General features: G+C 38.5%; 1 protein-coding gene across 9 annotated transcripts in view; it reads right to left on the bottom strand.

Moving 5' to 3' along the window:
• LOC136846457 (dachshund homolog 2-like) overlaps positions 1–7,500 on the bottom strand; it is a 196,412-nt gene that overhangs the window by 16,965 nt on the left and 171,947 nt on the right. The window lies entirely within an intron of this gene.

Raw genomic sequence — 7,500 nt, forward strand, 5'->3', positions numbered from 1 at the left:
AACTTTCTCATGTCATCAGTATGTAGTTGCTATTCAACAGCTGTAATGATAATTTCCTAGGGCTCCATAATAGCAATAACACCATTGTAATTAAAAATTATTAAACGAGTAATATTTCACTGACGTGAAAATATCAAGAGGGTTTCATTAGTAGTCTGGGAGAAGTAAGAATTCCCCCCTTTTTTTTAACTTATTTTCTTCTGAAGGTGTAACATTCTAACGATTACACACACAAACATACAGGACTGATTGCATAAATCCAATTATTCATCGGCTAACTGCACTGGAGTCGTTATTTTTTCAATTTTATTGAATCAGTGACGTTCCTTAGACCAGACAGACAGACTCGAGAATAAGGATTCCAGTGACTGCTGATGAGGACTTTGCATATATGGAAATTTCAGCGAACAATTGTATATGACCATCAGTTTATTCATACGATGACTGCAGCAGTTTTTTTTTTTTGTGTAGACCACAAAGCCAGGCAGACACACACACACACACATGCACACGGAGAAAGAAAGGAACAAGTGAGTAAAGACTTATGTCACCAGTAAAGGAAACCGTTTGGAAATATCGAATTTTCAATAATCTTGTTTGAAGCCCAATTACGGCTCATACATCAAATGGCGCCGTCTAACTTGACCTATTGCTTCAAATACGCATTAATAGTTCGCTCCTTTCAACTCACGCTATCAATAAACGTTAATGGTAAACATAAGAATTTTCATACAGCAGAAATACAAAAGCAAAATTCTGCTTGTAATGCTTTACCCTGAAAGGGATCCATCGGATTACAAATCGTCATTAATTAACGTAACAGAGCGTGAGAAAATAAAAAAAAATCAGATAGAAAAAAGAAAAAGAATAAATAAGTAAAAATGCGTCCTTCATAATATTACATGAACTGTGCTTTCGACTTTCTGAAAATGTCAGATAAAACTCACCAAAATGTAATGCGACAATAAGTTATGGACTCGTGATAAAAGGGAATGAATGATGGCCCCGAAAAATAACAGCGGCTGTTGGAACATATTGGGAGCCAAATTCTAAACCCATATTTAATAAGCTCCATGTTCTGTTGTTTGTGTTTTATGTTGTTGTTGTTGTGTGCGTTTTGTTCTTGTGTTCATTCGTTATGTTTTATATCATTCAATTTTTATTACTTCTATGGCTTTGTGTGGTATTTTTTTAATTGTCGGTGCTTTTAGAAGTTGTTCACTTATTAATGCAGGATCTACAGTGAGCAAAAACCTTTTTCTGTATGTCACTGAGAAACCTGATTTTAGTTTTGTTTAACTTATATCTACTTTTCACTTTCTCAAGCCATGTGTTTCTTTAGCTAATCCTTCGTGACAAAGTAGCTTACTATTGCCGCGTTTTCTGCTTGCTGGAGGCTTCTAAGCTTTTTCTGAGCAATAGCGATATCTCTGGTCAGTGACCACTGATGAAAATTTCACAAAATTGGTCTTTTCAATCTAAGCAATTCCTGAAATCGTTCACAAACATCTTACACCTGATGGAAATTTCAGGCAAATACAGACCCTGCATTTTCGTTACAATAAATACTCATAAAACCCATTTCTTTTATTCGGTACAATAAAACTGGCATATACAATCGCCGCAAAGCCTTAACAGGTAGATATAAATATCACATCTGTAAGAACATGAAAATTGGACCGTCATTGCCTCTTTACGCAAGCTCTTTTGAGCTGTTTTCTTCCGACATGAGCCCTCCAAAGAGGCTGGACAGGTCAAGTTATAAGTTCACGAACAGTTTGTAGACTCACTCTCCAAAGTGAATCAACAACAACATACCAAGAATCTCTCTCTCTCTCTCTCTCTCTCTCTCTCTCTCTCTCTCTCTCTCTCTCTCCTGGGCCCTTTCTGTTTTTGTCGAAAGCCAAAAGGAATGAGTGCAAAACCGAATCCCGAGATCGCCATCGCCGAGCTGACAATTAGGGGGGAGCCGCCGAGCTGGTCCTGCCCAATAATCCACATATATGTCCGCAGTAAACGAAACAAGTGGGAGTTTTAAGACCTTCTGAAGCTGGATTTTATGTGCGTCTTACAGCTCCACCGGATAATGTGCCCCGGTGGGGAGATGGGTGAGGGGGAGGAGGGGGGGATAAGATGGGAAGGAGGCAAAGGGAGGGGGGTTGTTGGATCTACTGCGTTGGGGCTTCTATCCCCTTGTCTATCAACATTTTCTCTCTCTCACTGCGTCCGTCTCTCTCTCTCTCTCTCTCTCTCTCTCTCTCTCTCTCTCTCTCTCTCCTTATTTTTAAATCTTACGGGGCCGATCTTACAGTTTAAACAAAGTGATTTCCCCAACCAGCCCATCTACCTTTCGCTTATCAATCTCTTTCTTCTTTTTTCTGGGAACTTTGGAAAATTTAGAAAGAAGAGAAGCGTAAAAAAAATTATTTAAAAAGAAGCATTTTAAAACTAAAAAGTGGTAAATAGAAAATGCTTCTTTGTCTTGTTGGAGGATCAATGAAATAGTCAAATCATACATAAAAGAAAAAATTTGTAAGAAAGTATAGATAAAAATGAAGTGCTAAAAGGAAACCCTAAAAGTAAAATAGAAAATATATCTACTGTGCTCGTATCCTCTATCATTCAACTTTCGTAACCTGATACTTAGCGAGTGTCCGAAGGCAGGGAGCCATAAATTAGCAAGACGAATGAAATTCTTCCCGCAGTCGGCTGAATTCATTTCTGTGGTAATACTGCTTGGATATTCTGAAGAGACCAGCGACAGACCAAACATCGATCGGGTTGGGCGATGGGGAGAGCTTAAACGCAATAGGGCCTGCTTGCTGCAATACCCGATGTGCCCTATTGATCGAAGTAGGGAATTGGGTATGTGGTTGTGTGTCGACTGGGGTGGGCGGTACCGTTGGTGAGAATCAGGAGGTTAACACACTCTGAGCCATCCTCTAATATATATTTATATATATATATATATATATATATATATATATATATATATATATATATATATATAAATTATATATATATATATATATATATATATATATATATATATATATGTAGATATATATATATATATATATATATATATATATATATATATATATATATATATATATATATATATATATATATATATATATATATATATATATATATATATATATATATATAGAGAGAGAGAGAGAGAGAGAGAGAGAGAGAGAGAGAGAGAGAGATAACCATAATGCAATATAGTTATTAATGTAACTTCTTACTGTCGATTACTACTCGCGTTCCTTACCGTGGCGTGAAGCAAGAGTGAAAAGCGCGGGGCGCAGAATGAGAAATCCCTTCCTGTTGAGCCATTATGGATGGGGCGTAATGAGAGCGCGTTACTCGGCGCAAGTGAGATTAATTCACAACTTTACTTCAAATTAAGAGCATTATATCACGTTCCGAGAAGAGTGGACTTGTGTTTACTGACGAATAAAGTGGCATTAACAAGGGTCTACTCTAAGTCGAGACGGGACGAGTCGTGGCATCCTCAAAACGGGCCTTACGCAGCGACGGGGCACAGGTGAAAACGGCCTGGCTTGCAGGTGATGCCCTCTTTAACGACCTTACCATAAAATCACCACCTCTCGCAGAACTACCTTCAGCCCCCATGATACTACACTCCTCCTCCCCCTCCTCCTCTTCTTCCTCCTCCTCCTCCTCCTCCTCGGCCAACCCGCCGTTGCGGTTTTTCGGTCTTGCAAGGGCGCCGGAATAACGAAGACAGAGTCCTTGGTGCTAAAAGTCGATAAGAGGCCTGGGGTCCAGCGGGAGGGGTTGTTGCTCATTTGAGCTTTTGATGATATCCTTTGCTCTCATTTATTTATCTATTAATTTACCTATAAACCTTAATCATTCCTTCATCATTTTTGATCGACATGAAATTTCTTGATCATTTCATTCATTTAACTGCTGTTGTTTGTGCACTAGTTTCCCTCGATGAGATGTACAACGGGGTTCCGGCAGTTTGGGGCCGTTCACATTTCATCGAAATCCAGTCTTTGAGATTTGAAAAGTCGATTTAAATGTGGTCTCACACAAAGTATTAAGCATTCTCTCTCTCTCTCTCTCTCTCTCTCTCTCTCTCTCTCTCTCTCTCTCTCTCTCTCTCTCTCTCTCCGCAAGTCATTGTTAACCCAGTATTGATTAGGAGCGCCATTATACTGCTAAGCAGTAGTTGTTAATATTTTTGATTAGGTACTAAAGATCCCAGACTATAAAACCCGATCATTCGCCAGTCCATTTATTTGGCACCGAACATTCACAAAAATTCGGGGCCTTCAATTAAAAGGGAAGATACCACACTAATCCCCCATTTTATACATCATTACAGAAGACGTAAAGAATAAAAAGAAGCAATAATTCTGGGCTGATTTTTGGATAGCAGTTCATCAACGGAGACGAGGAGACTCTCCAAAACTAAATGTCTGTGTTTCACTTTATCTCTTCTTGATTTACAGCCCAGCATTACCACATAAATGGCACTTTACGGCATTCCACATTTGGTCCCTTTTAAAGTCTGGTTCAGAATAAAAAAATAAAAAAAATCATAAAAAATGGATTGACGTTGACTTGATCGTCAAATTAGTTCGATCTGCGCAATGCTGTTTACATGGAAATAAAAATTTAAAAATGGAAAACGACAGGCGGCAGAAAATGGTGACCAAATGTAGTAAGAATGTTCATCCATATTTGTTTTATCAGAGGTGGGTATAATGATTCTTAGCCAAACAGCGCCATAAAATATCCACCAGCGAGAGAGAGAGAGAGAGAGAGAGAGAGAGAGAGAGAGAGAGAGAGAGAGAGAGAAAAGGACCTAGCGAGGCGAAATAGGGAAGTGTTAACCATTCTGGTACAGCTATCGGAAGACAAAACGACATCAACGTCCGCGGGAAAATATCTTCCCGGACTCGGCCACTCAAGTGCCAATTGCAGCCAAAGCCCAACTTTAGGACGGAATAAATCAGACGAAATGTGAACGCGTGAATGACATTAAGTGAGAACCCATACGCCTTATCTCGACTCGCATCGTTGGGGCTTTCAACAGTCGCAACGGCAGTGCAAGATAGCCATCGGTGCTAGCCATGGTCAAAGGGCGGTGTGGATAGCCAGCACCCCCCACCACCCTACCAGCACCCAAAGAACCCCCTTCGCCACTATCTTCGCCCCTCCTATCAACCCCTCCCACATTCATTCCTCCTCCTCCTCCTCCTCCTCCTCCTCCTCCTCCTCCTCCTCCTCCTCCTCCTCCTCCTCCTCCTCCTCCTCCTCCTTCCTTTGCAACATTTTGATGATCCGATTACAATCCCATTCCTCCCGACCTGGAAATACACTTTATCAAAACAGACCATCACCCTCCCGGAGCCGTCCTCAGGCTTAATCAATAACACCCACAGGTAAAGGCTGAGCCAAGTCAGTCTGACAAACACTGGCTGACAAGGAATAGCAGAACTAACGGAGAAGTATCAGTTGCAACCGAAATATTCCTTTTATTTACTTAACGAATACTTAGTTCGAGTTACCCTTCTGTGGTATGGTCTTTGTTAGAGACTGTAAGAGTTGATTCGTTTTTTATTCGACTGCGAGTTTGACTAATTCGTGTTAAAACGGTTTTTTTTTTTTATTTGAATCTCATTATTGTATAAACCAATAGTATTTATCACCAACACTTCAAAAGGGTCGAGGCAATGACAATTCAACACTTCAAATGAATTTCCTTCATAATTCAACACCTACAGTGAAATTTCTTCATAACAAACAAAAATTTCCTAGAAATAATGTCAAAAATTACAAAATTATGATGAAGTACACTTATATATTACACAATTTCAGACTAAGCACGATCATGAAGAGGTAAATATCCCCTAAAATTTCCCCTTATAATTGAAGCCCTCAGATACTGGGGAGTTCCAGGCTAATTTCATTTTCGTAATGCAAGATTATTAATGAAGGCTCTTCACTCAGTATAAAATTTTCAGTGAAAATCCCTCATACATTAAATATTTCCCACGAAATCCACTCGTTGATGCAATCAACTCCCTCTTTCAATAATAAATTTCAGGCGAAATCCCTTAATTCATTAAAAAAATTTTCACTTAAATCCAATGCATAAACTATATTAAAAATGGCCGACGAAGTCTACTCGCTTTATTGGGTGAAATCCCAAATTCATTGCAAAATTTCCAATGACATCCTCTTGTAAATTAAACATTTCCGATTCATTTTTCTCAAATAAACGGTAAAATCCCTCGTCCTACACAGAATTTACGGTGAATGTTTTAATACTAAATTTTTTACGAAGTCCCCTTCATGCCACTGAAAATTCCAGAGAAATCAACTCGTTTAACATCACATTCTCATGTGAAAACCTCTTATTAACCAACTTCCTTCCACCTGCCCTCCCCCTTTCACTTCTCCCAGTTGGCCCCCCCCCCTTTTTTTTCTATCTTTCTCGGGTCATTTTGGGAGAGGCATCGAAAAATATAAAAGGTGCGATTGAGTGTCCGAAAAGAGCGGTTTTATCATCGGTCTTTCTCGTTTCCCGAAACCCTTATCCGGCTTTAATGCCCACGAGTGTCTTTATGTGTTTTGAGTGTGTGTGTGTGTGTGTGTTGCGTCTCGGTGGCTACAGGTAGGGATACCAGGATTTTAAAAATACCACATGAATGTTGCCGTGCATGTTCTTGTCTTTGAGCGTGCGCGTTAGCGTTAACGGGCAAAAAAAAAAATAATAATAAAAAATGAGTAAAAGATCAGTGAAAATCAGCAGCAAGAAAAGAAAAACCGTACGTTAACAGGAAAACTAAAGAAGATAAAGAAGGACGAAAAAGCAATACCAAACATAAAGATGAACTCCACAGCAAAACAATACCATTAATTAAAAGAAGTGAGTCTACAGTGAACGTAGCCTCACGTGTCGGTATGGGTATGTCTTCCACGGTTCTAGTAACTTGCTGCAGGAATAGATGAATGTCCGAGTTATTGCTTCCACGGTTTTATTACTTCGCTGATGGAATAGATGAATGACCGAGATACTTTATACTGCCGCAAAAATTAAGTCACTGACACTTTCAGATGCTGTTCAACGCCGTGACTTTCCTCTTGCAACTCCATAGAAAAATTCAATCGATCATTAGCCAGATAATAAGCTACTAATAACTTAGAAAGGTTGCCTGTGAGATTATATATATATATATATATATATATATATATATATATATATATAATAATCTATATATATATATACTATATATATATATATATATATATATATATATATATATATATATATATATATATATATATATATATATATATATATAATTAATAGTTTAAATCTTTTCCGGTACACGGTTTGAGTTTCTGCGATTTTAGCTATTATTCTATTATTGTCATTATTAGCAGCTACCATTTCTACAGTTACTGCAAAAACTGTTGAACTGCTTGTACACAGTAGAGGATAACTGA

The sequence above is a fragment of the Macrobrachium rosenbergii genome, chromosome 15 (genome assembly GCF_040412425.1).
Source record: "Macrobrachium rosenbergii isolate ZJJX-2024 chromosome 15, ASM4041242v1, whole genome shotgun sequence".
Taxonomy (NCBI): Eukaryota; Metazoa; Arthropoda; class Malacostraca; order Decapoda; family Palaemonidae; genus Macrobrachium; species Macrobrachium rosenbergii.